The 13797-nt window shown below is 45.2% G+C and overlaps 1 protein-coding gene across 1 annotated transcript in view; it reads right to left on the bottom strand.

Moving 5' to 3' along the window:
* Positions 1-13022, bottom strand: part of ZNF469 (zinc finger protein 469) — a 37329-nt gene extending 24307 nt beyond the window's left edge. The window contains exon 1 of the mRNA XM_056810692.1: positions 11633-13022. The gene's annotated coding sequence lies outside the window, so the exon portion shown is untranslated. The remainder of the gene's footprint in view (positions 1-11632) is intronic.
* Between the last annotated feature and the right edge of the window lie 775 nt (positions 13023-13797).

Raw genomic sequence — 13797 nt, 5'->3', positions numbered from 1 at the left:
GTTAATTCTCATCACTTCTACATTTGCTATCTGGGAAAGTATGAGCACTGCCCTTTGGAAACATTGGCCTATTAAGGCTGTGGGAGCTAATACCAATTCCCCCTGGGACCTATGCTTACAGATTTCCTTAGATAACTTCCACATCTAATTGTAGTGTTTAGAGGTTCAGAAATTAGAGCTTGGAAATCATTGGAGAGAGATGGCCTGGTGTTTTGGAAGGAACACTAGACTTAGAGACAGAAGACCTAGTTTCAGTTCCAGGTTCCTAGCTGGGAGAAATGGGGGCAAGTCAGAGTTTCTCTGAGACTGTTTTCTCACCTGTAAAATGGGGACACTATTATTGGCACCGATCGCCCTTAGAGGCTCTAAGTGTGAGGCAGCAACATTTGATGCTGGGAAACATTCTATAAGGGTACAGCTCAATGGTCTTCATATATAGTTCCATCCTCCTTTGATCCTTACTACTTTATACATGAGAAAATGAATTGCTGGCTTGACAACCCCTTCTTCCCTCTTCTTTAGTGAATTAGCAGAACCATGACCCAATAAGTTGGCTATATAACCTTAGTCTTGTGATTCCTTGGTTGATCTCTTGAGACTGAATACTCTCCAGCTTTGCAGGGACTGCCGGGGCTTGAAACAGCTCTGGAGACAATTGGAAACTTCTTATCGCTAGCATTTAATCCTCCTGCTAGCTGTGTGACCTTTGGTATACAGTGGAAAGAACGTCAGATCTATCAGATGGTCAGATGATCTGGGCTCAAACCTCCATTTTGCCACTCCTGTGACCTCAGACTCAGTTCTGCCATCTATAAAATGAAAGGGATGGATTAGATGATCTCTGTGATCCCTAGTGTGCCAGCTGGGTGGTGCAGTGGCCAGAGTGCCAGAGCTGGAGTCAGGAAATTTCATCTTCCTGATCTCAAATTTGGCCTCAGATATTTAACTAGCTGTGTGATCTTGCGAAAGTCACTTAACTCTGTTTACCTCAGTTTCCTCATCCACCAGATGAGTTGGAGAAGGAAATGGCAAACTACTCCAGTATCTGTGCCAAGAAGACCCCAAATGGGGTTCTGAAGAGTAGAACAGAACTGAAATGAATGAATGATGGATGTTCCCTTGTTGGTTTAAATCTTATGATCCTAAATTATGCAGTCTCTCTAAGTGTTTCTTCACTTGCAAAATGGGCACGATAAGAGTTGCATAGCCTACGCTCTGGTTACTATGAGGAAAGGGTAAGGACTGGATCGGTTTTCATTGGCATAGGGAGCTCACGAGGGAGACCGCTCACTCTCCAAAAGCAGGGAAGCACTTTGTGCCATCAGCCTCCAGTGCATGGAGGGGCCCAGTGGCTTTCCCAGGTTCACGCAGCCAGTATGCTCCAGAGGTCAAACTTAAATTCAGGTGTTCTTGGCTCTGAGGCTAGCCCTGTTGCCAATTTGCCAGGCTTCCTCTTATGTTTCGAGGAAAGGGGTCTGAAAACCTTAAACCACCATGTTGACCTTTCAAGCCTCACCTAGGACTCCCCGTGGCGGCTCAGAGGAGGGGAGAACCCTGCTTGTGCATCAACATCTGGCAAGTGCTGACACCCATCAGGTCTACATGTGGGTAAGGAGTCCCTGGCAGCGTGAGCGCTGGAGAAACACTGCCTTGGACAGAACCCCTCTGGCTCCAATGGCAATGGAGGCCAAATGGTTTTTCTTCCTCCAGAGCCACCATGAAAAAGGAAACCCCATTTTCTTAGCATCTCTGTGGTGCTTGTACAGCACACGAGAATAACCACTGGATGCAGAAATTCTTAGCTCTAGAGTCATTACTCAGAGCCATTAGCTGGAGTTCTGATGGACTGTGTTTGCTCTAAATACCCAAGCTCTAATTCTACCAATTGTGCTGGTCTCCAGTCCCTCCCCAACAGCATTTGGGGGTTACGCTTCTCAAATGCATTTGCCATGAGCTATTCTGTATTACAGTTATAGATATTTCTGTCCCGTTCCTCCTAAGGAAACTGGAAGCTCCACAAAGGCAGGGGCTTTGTTTAACTAAACCCCACATTCCCCCAGCTTTAAGGATAGGACCCTGTAACTAGCAAGTGCTTAGTCAACTTTTCTTGGATGGATAATTGGATGTATGGATGGTGGGAGGGAGGGATGGGCAGATGGAGGGAGGAAGGGATGAAGGGATACAAGGATGGAATTCTAGCATCAGGGTTGTCAAGTTGCCCCTGGAACTGATTCCAAGATCTGTCATCCCAGACTGTATTGGAGAGCTGTGACCTTTGGGTTATATTCTAGCTGTATTCTAGCGCTTTACCCCAGAGTTGAGACAGGCATGACAGCATCATAATATTTAGAACTGTGAGGGACCTTAGAGATCATCTAGGCCAATTTTCTCTTCTACATATGAGGAATAGAAAGAAGTAATTTCCCTAAGGTTATGCTGGTAATAAAAATAGAGGCAGAATTTGTTTTTTTTTTGTTTTTTTTTTAAACCCTTACCTTCCGTCTTGGGTCAATACTGTGTATTGGCTCCAAGGCAGAAGAGTGGTAAGGGCTAGGCAATGGGGGTCAAGTGACTTGCCCAGGGTCACACAACTGGGAAGTGTCTGAGGCCAGATTTGAACCTAGGACCTCCCGTCTCTAGGCCTAGCTCTCAACACACTGAACTACCCAGCTGCCCTAGAGGCAGAATTTGAACACAAGTCACCTGTCTACAAATCCGATGTTCTTTGTGGAAACCTTAGCTCCTTTGAAGGGTCATCTAAGGTGCTACCTTATTTCAGGGGGGCTTTTTCCTCCTTTTCTTAGGTGTTAGTGTGCTCTTATTAAAAAATGAAACCTTCTATCTTAAAATTTATACAATTTATATTGTGAGCTTCTGTCTTAAAAGACATTCTGTCTTAAAATTTATACAAAGTATAATCAGGCTAGACTTGCCCAGGCTCATACAGCTAGCACATACTTACTAGTATGTGATGCCATATTTGAGCCCAGAACCTCTTGTCTCCAGGCCTGGCTCTCTATCCACTGAGCCACCTTGCTGTCCTGTTAATGTGTTCTTAAATAACTTTGCATTCATTTTGACCATATTTATTCTGAACATTTTCTGAACATGTGCATCACCCTCTGGGAATTGTGACTGAAGGAAACATACCAATAAGACATTGGAGCAAGTAGAAAAATGTATATGGTCATACATTTCTCAGTCTCTGAATATCCTTTTTCCTGGCTCTTGATGAGATTGCACAAGATTTGGGTTTAATAAAAATGAACTAAGAAAATGGAAAGACAAAGAGCTATACCATCATAAGGAAGGATTGATTAATTTCCACTTCATCATCCTGCATTTTATCTTATCAGATTCTCATGGCAACCTGAAGTGACAGTGTCCTTTGGTTTTTCTTTCCACCCTATCCTTCTTTCTTTTCTCCTTCCTTCCTTCCTTCCTTCCTTCCTTCCTTCCTTCCTTCCTTCCTTCCTTCCTTCCTTCCTTCCTTCCTTCCTTCCTTCCTTCCTTCCTTCCTTCCTTCCTTCCTTCCTTCCTTCCTTCCTTCCTTCCTTCCTTCCTTCCTTCCTTCCTTCCTTCCTTCCTTCCTTCCTTCCTTCCTTCGTCTGTCTATTCATCCATCTATTCATTTACTTAGTATTATTGGTCTTCCAGCATGCCCTCAACCTCATAGGCTGGATCCCAAGCTGGGAGCTTCTGACCTTGCAAGCTGCATTCATTTTCAATCATTCCTTCAAAGGTAGTTCACTTTAGGGGGATGAAGGCAATCTGAACTTCCCAGTGAGTACCCTGAATATACTCTCAAATTGCCAGGGGATCCGGTCAATCAATTAATCAACACATATTTATCATGTGCCCATTATATGCCAGGCACTGTGCTAGGAAACAGTTTCTGCCTTCACATTGTATCTGAGGAGATAAGTTGTACATGGATAGGTAGATACAAAATGAATCCTTCTCTGTTGCAATATGTAACAGTATTCTGGCTGGTTAAGTCTCTCCACATTCTAATCTGTGCTCCACGAATCTGCTAGAGTGATGTCCCTGAAGTTCAGACCTGACTGTATCACTCTCTTGACTCGACAAACTCTAGTGAATCCCCATTACCTGTAGGATCAAATATAAAACACACTTTTTAGCATTTAAAGACCTTTAGAATATGCCCCCTCCTATCTTTCCAAGACTTATTATCCCTTTAAGTATTCCGTGATCTAGTGACACTGACCTTGCTATTGTTTCACAAAACAGTCCATTTCTTGACTCTGTAAAGAGTCTGAAGAGGGTAGCTAGGTGGCTCAGTGGATAGAGCCCCATGCCTGGAATTAGGAGGACCTGGTTTCAAATCTGACCACGTATACTTTTTAGCTGTGTTATCCTGAGCAAGCCACTTAATTCCAATTGCCTAGCCTTTACTGCTTTTATGCCTTAGCAATGATACTAATGCAGAAAGCAGGAGTTTTTTTTTTAAAGGGAAGAGAAGCACATTCCTATATCTCTGAACCAAACTTAGCCAGTATAATTAATTATACCATACTCAGTTTCCATTTGTTGTAGGTGCTCTTCCCATTTCCATCACTAGAATAATTATCTCTATATTGGCTTTCTGCTTCTACTTCCTTGACCCTGCATCTGTTCATTTAAGTTTTCCTGTGGTTCCCTGGATTCCAATCAAATGAGATACTTAGTATTAATTTTAAGACAGAATGTAAGGGTTTTCAAAGCACTGGCTGTCCTCCATGCTTGGACTCCCTCCCTTCTCCTCTCTGCCTCCTAGATGCCTTGGCTTCTATCAAGATTCAGCTTAAATCCAGCCCCCTATAGGATGCCTTTCCTACCCTCCTTCCCTGTGAGATTCCCTTCCTCTTCCAGCACATCTCTTGTGTGTACAGTTATTTGCATTGTTTCCTCTGTTAAATAGATTGTGAGCTCCCGGAAGACAAGGACCACGTCGTTGTTTTTCTTTGTAATCCTGGTGTTCCATGTGGTGTCTGGAGCAGAGTACGTGCTTAATGAATGTGTACTGACTGGCTCATACCACCAGTCATCATTAAAACTGTGGCATTCATTCAAGTCTCTTCTCAACAACTGCCCCATACTCTGTCACACAAACTTCCAGGAGTTGGCTTCAACGCATGTCTGCTCCACTTATTTCCAGCATCAGTCGAGTGTCCTGACAGACATTCCCTTAAAGCTGAGGGGGCTAAACAACAACTGAGTGTATTCATAAGCAGATCCAAGTCTTCAAATTGGGCCCAAATTGGATTGCTTCCTTACCACTTACCATTACTTGCTTGGGATCACTGAGTCAGGCCTCAGACTTATGCTTCGTGACTCAGTACAGTGAGTAAGTACCTTTTCTACTATTCAAGGCTGGCCCCTCAATTTGCAATCTACACTTCTCTACCATCTTGAAACATTTTCTATAACATAATGCAGCTAGATGGCACACTGGGCCTGGAGTCACGAAGACTCATCTTTCTGAAATCAAATTTGTCCTCAGATGCTTACTAGCTGTGTGACCCTGGGCAAGTCACTTCACCCTGTTTGCCTCAGTTTCCCATCTGTAAAATGAACTGCAGAAGGGAATGACAAACCACTCCAGTATCTCTGCCAAGAAAATCCCAATGGGGTCACGAAGAGTCAGACACAACTGAAAATGACTGAACGACCACTGCCACCATCATAATAGCTAGCATTTAAAGAACACTTTAAGGTTTACTAAGCATTTTCCATGTATTAGATCATCTGAGTCTCACAACAACTCTGGGATGTAAATGGTATTATTATCCCCATTTTATAGATGAGGAAACTGAGGAAGCAGAAGTTAAATGTCTTGCCCAGGTCATACCGCTGGTATCTGAGGGCAGATTTGAACTCAGGTCTTCCTGACTCCAGCCCGAGGACTCTTTCCACTTCATAACTGTCTCTGGACCTCTGCACAATGAGGGGGTGAAGCTAGGTGACTGTTCAGGTCCCTTTCAGCTCCAGAGCTACAGCCCTGGGATTCTAGGATTTATCCGCTGGGGAGATCATAGGGTAGGGTCCCTCCAGTTGAGCTGGGCAGTGTCTCGTTACTCTTGGGCTCCTTTTTAAAAACGGGGGGCAGCCACAGTTTGATCTGCCTCTTAATCTGGCTGCCTCTCCGAGGTGCTGGCTAGTTTGGGCTGACATTCTAGAATTCCTCCGTGGTTTCACAACTCTGCTCAATGAAATGAGCCTCTGACTGATACCAGCCTCTGTCTCTGCGGCCAAAATGAACACACACGGCTCTTTGGCATTCGCGGCTTGCCCTTGGACAACAATGAGTCACTTATGCTGACTCAAGCCTCAACTCTAAGGCCTGTTTACTGCTGTTTAAATGGGCAGGGGTTCTTTGCCAAAATAAAATAAACCAGGCCAAAGCCAGCTACGTTATCACAGCCATACTCATTAAGTCACATAAAGAAGCCCTTTTTTTTTGGGACAGCCTCTCACCACTTGGGTCAGAAACACAGCAGCACTCCCATTGCAAAGGCTGAATTCACTGTGACATTCTTGCTCTGATCAGAGGAAATAGCTACCCAGTCTCCCAAGCAGGTACCCTCATTCAGAGGCTTAGCACATGAGAAGAATTGGGAGGGCATGTCTGAAAAGACTCAGGAAAATGGTGGCCTGTCCTCCGGATAAGCTCAGTTGGACATGGCCGAGGAAACAGGTGTCAAAGAACTCAGAGCTGACAGTAGGTTGGGAGATCTGGGTTCAAGTTTGAGCTATGCACATGACTTGGAGAGTGGTCTTGGACAAGGCACACCCCTTTGGACCTCAGTTTATTTACCTATAAAATGGGGAGGTTGAAGTAGAATGGTGTCTAAGTTCCATTTAAACTTTAATGTTTTAGGATGCTCTGAAAGAGAATTGACAATATGGGCCAGGTGGCCCAGTGGATTGAGAGTCAAGCCCAGAGATGGGAAGTCTTGGGTTCAAATATGGCCCTAGACAATTCCTAGCTGTGTGACCCTGAGCAAGTCATGTAATCCCCATTGCCTCGCCCTTACTGCTCTTCTGCCCTGGAACTAATACATAGTATTGATTCTAAGATGGAAGGTAAGGGTTAAAAAACAAACAAAGAAACAGCCAATGGAGAAAGCTATTGTTATACAGTTGTAGCCTCATCCCTGATTCCATTTTTGTTGCTTGGTCAATCAGTAAATATTGATTAAGCTCCTACTGTGTGTCAAGAACTGTGCTTAGTTCTGGGGATGCAAAAATGTGCAAAAAACCCCAGTCCCTGTCTTTGAGGAGCCTACAGTCTAACAGGGGAGACAACATACAAAGGAAAGCTCTAGACAAGCCAATTAGGAAACCATGAACAGAGGGAAGGTCCTGGAATTGAGAGGTTGGGGAAGGCTTCCTGTGGGAGATGGGACAGCCAGCCTGGTAGAGCAAGGAGAGTCCTTGAGTAGCAGCAAAATACATGGTATGAGGCTTGGAAGTAAGATCTGAGTTCAAATACTTATTAGCTGACAAAAGTTAAATGACTTGCCCAGGGTCACAAGTCTCAGGGTGGACTGGAATCCAGACCTTCTCAACTCTAGGCTGGGTGCCACTAGCTGCATGATTATCTCAGGGATGTCAGTGTTGACAGAAGTGGAGGAGAAAGAGATGTCTTTTCTCTCTCCCAGTGTTATAAGTTTTGGTTCTGGCACTTTCCCTCTCTTGGAGTCAGGCAGCTACAAGCAATTATTAAGCACCACTATGTGCTAGGTATGTGTGGGGGGTGATGCAAAGAAAAACAAAGACATAGCTCCTTCCCTCAAGGGGCTCATGCTTTTTTAGTTTTTTCTCAGTGGCTCTAGTCATTAAAAAAATTCTTCCCTTCCATCTTAGAATCACTACTGTGTACTGTTTTCAAGGCAGAAGTGTGGGCTAGGCAGTGGGGGGTTAAGTGTCTTGCTCAGGGTCATATAGCTAGGAAGTACCTGAGGTCAGATTTGAATACAGGACCTCCCCTTTATGACCTCCATACTCTATCCACTGAGCAACCTAGCTGCCCCAGAACTAGTCATTATTGTATGCTTAAAAAAAATTGTATCCCAGGGGACTATGGCCCCCAGCATTCTCTAGTCTTCCCAGGGTTTCCTTTTCTTACATCCTGATGGGGGTTGGCCTATAAATGGGCTGATCTCACTTCAGGAGGGGTCTTTGCTGGGGCTCCCGTAGGCAGGCTGTAGAGGCTCTGGCTCTTGTCTCTGCTTGCACCCCTTTTTCTCCCTTACCCCTTATTTTTACCCTTATATTATTAGAGTTATTAAAACAGTTATTCAGAGGCTATGCAATAACATGTTAGAACTGGAAGGAACCTTAGAGCACAGAATGTTAGTCTCCGACTTAGGTTGTGTTATGTTCAACCCTCTTGTTTTACAGAGCAAGAACATCAGACCTAAAAAGGCGGGAGCTATCAGACTTGTTGAGTTCTGAGATAAATGACTTATCCAAAATCACTATGCTGGTCATTTCATTCTGGAGGGCAGGTTGAAACTATGAGTCCAAAGATGCTTGGAGGTTAGCCATTCGATTCAGGCTTCCCTGCCTCAGCTAACAAGTAGGAGAGCTGCTCATCTGCTGGGGGATGCAGTGAGTGGAGAACTGAACCTGAAATTGGGGAGTCTTGAGTTCAAATGCACATATTTACTAGCTATGTGACTTTGGGCAAATCTCCTAATCTCTTAGCTAGTGGCGGCTACGTGGCACAGTGGATATTGCATCCAGCCTAGGGTCAGGACGACTTGAGTTTAATCTCTTAGCTTTAGCTCCTCCCTTTGTAAAATCTATAATATTAGCATCTACCTTGATGTTGTGAGGATCAAATGAGATCATATTTGCAAAGTACTGTACAATGATGAGCATGTTTATGATATGATATGCTTGAAATGACATCTAAGAGCTGGCTATGATCATAAAAGAGCCCAAGGACAATGAATTGTATGAATAAGATCTAGGTTTGAATGCTGGTCCTGCACAAATGAGCTATGTGATCTTATATAAGTCATTTCTCATCCTAAACCTCAGTGTCTCTATAGATTAAATGGAGCAGGGTGGATTTGAGGAAGGGCGACAAGCAGAGGTGTCCAACTCTGGCTGCTTGTTGCTAGAGAATCAGTTTAATATGCAATTGGGAAGTGTTGAACAAAATAATGAAAAAAATATAAAATCAGGTAATGTTAATTTGTGGTTTTCTAAGTCAGCCTGATGGGTGGTATAGTGGATAGAGTGCAAGACCTGGAACCAGGAAGACTCATTCACGTGAGTTAAAATCTAGTTTCAGATATGAGCTATGCAACCCTAGGCAAGTCATTTCACCCTAATTGCCTCAGTTTCCTCATCTATAAAATGAGCTGGAGGAGGGAATGGCAAACAGGGTCACAGAGAGTCAGACAGGACTGAACAACAACAAAGTCCACATGAGGGTCCACAGGGATCTATTTCTATTTGAGTTTGACACCACTGCTCTAAAGACCCTGCTAGTTCTTAAAAATCCACGATGCTATGATTAATATACAGCATACTGGAGAGACAATAGCAGCAGACCTTTATGGCCTAGTTTAATATCTGTTATTAATACCTGTTCATATCCTAGTTTAAATCTCTCCTACCAGTATGATCCTAAGGAAATTGCTTTGGTTTTCTCATCTCAGTTTCCTCATCCATAAAATGGGGTCATTAATCTGTATACCATCCATGTATGCCAAGGGGCCTGAAGTGGGAAAAGCCTTTTGCATGCTCCAAATGGGAGTTGTTGTTATTAATATAAGCCCAAATCCTGTGCCCTTTCCACCATCCCAGGCCTTCCCTTGGTAGATGAGTAAGAAAACAGTAGTAGAACATTGAGCTCCTGTCTTCAGGGAGCTTGAAAAGTTCACAAAGACCTCAGGCAAGAGTAATTTCAAGGTCTTGGAGCTGCAACAAGGAGAGCTTTGTGGTCCTGCAGTCCCAGGATTTGTAGTTGGAAGGGACTGCAGAAATGTCTACACCAAATCCCTCGCTTTTGGCTACCGAGTAGCCCCATTTCCTTCAGATTCGGATGTCTCTGTGAAGTGGCTTTGGCCCTCGTGAAGGAATGATGATTTTGCCCATGGCCGGTCTCCCAGGAGAGAGGGCTCGCTCTGTGCTCTAACTCATGTCCTGGTCTAAGTCCCTGCGTGAAATCTCATTCCTATGGACATCCTTCTGAGCAGCTCTCGTCTGTAAACTCCTCAGGGTCTGAGGAATGGCACAGGGTGAACCAACCACCAAGTGGAGACCCTTCCATTTCCCCTGTAGTGGGACTTCAAGCTCCAGACAAACCACTGAAAACCCACGTGAAGTCACCATAACATTCTGGGGGAAATTGTCGAACCGATTCCTGCTGAAATCTGCCTCTGTCCCAATGAGATTACTGCTGCTGGGAAATTCACTGGAAAATTCCCACTCCACACTCCCTGAGATCTAGCTCCACTCACACCTGGCTTTCCAGGCCCAGCTTGAGGAACTGGCCCATCCGATCCAGCGTCTTCCATCCAGCATCCTGCGTCCAGCAGTGGCCTGGGCCTCAGATTTCAAAGGACAGCCAAAAAAACAACCAAAGCACACAAGTGGCTAATTGTATGAGGCTGCCCACTAGGGGAAAATTCCTTCCTGACCCCTGCAGAAGCTGGGCTTTTTTCACCCTGCTGCCCCAGGCTGGACGACCCTTATCTTGGCTGGCATGGTCACTAATAACATTAGAGATGCCCGAGATAGGTTTCTGCTGTGATCCTTGCAAAAGCAAAGGATGGTGACCTCAGGAGAGACCAATGGGCAGAGAAGGCAAGCTCCCAGGGAACTGAATAGCCTGTTTTTCATGTAAATAACTCTCCTAATGAGGCAAGGGGAAAGCAAGGCAGAAAAAAGGGAGATAAGGAGAAGGGCTGGGCTCCCCTGGACTCTCAGATGTCTCCCAGAGCCCTCCCCTCTTCAGAGAGAGGCAAGAGCAGATATGGCCCTCAAAGAAAGAACCAGACTACAGTGGTGACACTTAAAAAAGGGAGGAAAAAAAGGAAGGATCTTGGAAAAAGAAATCTTGTTTGTTGCTTTTAAACAAACTACCCAGAGGGCCTTTTCAGGGAAACAAACTGGTCCATTATGACTGGGGCGTGTGTACAGAAAGTTACTTTAGGCAGCTGCTTCAGGATAACATTTGGGCAGGTTAAAGAGAAGTCTCAGAATCGAAGCCTTTGGCTGGGCGCTGAAAAAAAAATCACTTCCCTCCACGAGCTGGCCCCTTCTCAAAGCTTGGCCTGTTCCAGTGGTCCATCTGGCCTTGTGCTGATGAGCAGTGGCTAAGTGTAAAGCATTCTCCTGGGGAGGCAGCTGGCAGCTCTAATTAGCTCGGCCGGAGAGACAGCCCAGGAAACGAAGGAGGGTGGTTGAGGAAGGGAGGCTGGAGTGTTGGGAGGCCAAAGGAGGAGGAGGAGGAAGTTCCACCCTCCCCAACTTTCCCCTCTCCTCTTTTCCTGAGCTGCCGCCGCTGCTGGCTCACAGTTCTTTAAGGGGCATCTCTGGGCACAAGGTTGGCGAGCCTTGCCAACTTCCGCAGACAACCCTCAAATTCCAGATGGCTGGTTCAACCTACCTTCAGAAATTGGGTTGTTCCTCAGCTGGGTCGCAATTTCACTTCCTGCAAAATGTGAATTTCTTGGCTGCAAAGGAAATGGAAAATATGTCAAGAATCTGCGTGGGGTTTGCTTGCGATAGGTGCATGTCACAGACAGGGAACATGGAGGAGAGGGCTGGATGGAGGGGGAGGGAATGGGAGCACTGCTTTATGTGAGAAGAGGGGAGGGGGGAAATGTAGTGGCCATACAGCAAAGGGAGCCTCGCTGATGCAAGCCCCCCAGTTTTACAATCTTTATTCTCTGTGCTCTGGGGGCCTGGATTTACCTAGTGAAAATAGAGATGGCCCAAGTCTTGTTCAGATGGACATTCTGCTCCAATTGGAGAGGGCCCATAGGATTTTTAAAAGCTGAAAGGGCCCTTGGGGATGGTCTGATCCAAGCCCTTCCTAGTAGAGATGTTTCTGAGAGAGACAGTGACTCGCCACTAAGTAAGTTACAAAGGCAGGATTTGAACCCAGTTCTCTTGCCTCTCACAAGTAATGGACTTCCTTCATCTCATGTTTTTGCCACCACATTTTCTATTCATTATTTAGCAGGCAATCTTACTTGCTCTGTAACTTGCCACTGGACAGCGAGAGTGCTGACAGTGGGTTCTGGTCCCTTGTCCCCACTCTCCATCCTTATTGAAATGATCTAACTTCTTCTTACTTCAGGGATCTCTTGGGACCCCAGGAATGAAGACTAAGGAGGTTCTCCAGCTAAGTGACCCGAATAGGTTCAAAGCAGAATTCATGGAGTCCTTCCCCTAGATCGATTCCCCTCTGTCACAGAACCACAGTTTTAGAAAGTCTTTTCTCCCTTCTTCTTCCTGGGGAAGATGTGTGTCCCTGGCTTATTTAACCTGGCTTTCCATCATCTGGCCTTGGGCATCTTCTGCAATGTTTCCATACTTCCCAGCCAAAAGCTCTCTACAGCTTCTCCCGCCTTCTCTTCTTTCCTTGCCATCCTCTTCCCCACCTGGGTCCTTTTGTGTCTCCTGTCACACCCTCCTGTCTTTTGGCTCTCTGGCCATTGGGGAGGGACGGAGCTCGGGTGGCGTGTGTGGGGCAGCTCAGAAAGAGGAGGGAAGGGTATGGGCCACAGCGTTCTCATATTCTTGCTTCTCTGCCTGGCTACCTAAAAAGAGAACTTGGAAAAGCTCCCCATCACCCCACACTTGTATAGGTTTCAGCACGCCTTGCTTTTCCACTTTGAAGTTCTTGGAGATCAGTTTCGCCTAATCTCTGGTTAACTTTGGGGAGCCCCCAAGGGAGCAAGGGCCTCTCATTTTCTCTCTCTTGCCTTTTCTTTTAGGAAACAGTAACTGGTCCCCTTTCACAAAACCAGCCTTATTTCTAGGTTAGCATAAAACTATGATCAGGAGCCATGAGACCTCTGGGTTCTGGGGAAAGTGGGGTCTCCTCCTGGGCTTAGAGCATCCTTCCTCATGCAACTGCCTGCCTGCACTTATCACCCTTTCCCAAGAATCATTTCTTTCTAGACTTGTCAGCTCTTCCAATGGGAAAGGAGGCATGGTGTGGGGTACAGAATTATGGAGCTGGAGTTGAGAAGTTTTGGGTTCCAATTCTGCTCTCTGAGCCTTCGTTTCCTCATCTGCAACATGTTCTCTATATTTCACACGGAAGTTGTGAGGTTTACTGAGATAATGTATATATTACATTTTCAAATTTAAAGCAATAAATTAATATGCTATTATTTTATTTAAAAAAAACCTCATTTTCTATCTTAGAATTGATACTAAGCATCAGTTTGAAAGCAGAAGAATGTTATCACTAGGATTAGGTGATTGGGGTTAAGTGACTTAACTGGGGAAGTTAGGAAGTGTCTGAGACCAGATTTGAACCCAGGACCTCTTATCTCCAGGCCTGGTTCTCTATCTATTAAGTCACCTAGCTGCCCCCAATAAGCCTTTATTAAATACCTACTATATTCCAGGCACAAAAGGGCTAAGTGGTGCAGTAAAGTGCTGGGCCTGGAGTTAGGAGACTTATCTTCCTCATTTCAAATTTAGCTCCAGACATTTACTAGTTGTGGGACCCTGGATAAGTCACTTTACCCTATTTGCCTCTATTTCCTCATCTAAGAAATGAGCTGGAGAATTAAATGTCAAACCACTCCAGTA

This window comes from Monodelphis domestica, chromosome 1 (assembly GCF_027887165.1).
Source record: "Monodelphis domestica isolate mMonDom1 chromosome 1, mMonDom1.pri, whole genome shotgun sequence".
Lineage (NCBI taxonomy): Eukaryota > Metazoa > Chordata > Mammalia > Didelphimorphia > Didelphidae > Monodelphis > Monodelphis domestica.
This window is presented reverse-complemented; position numbering and strand designations above follow the sequence as displayed.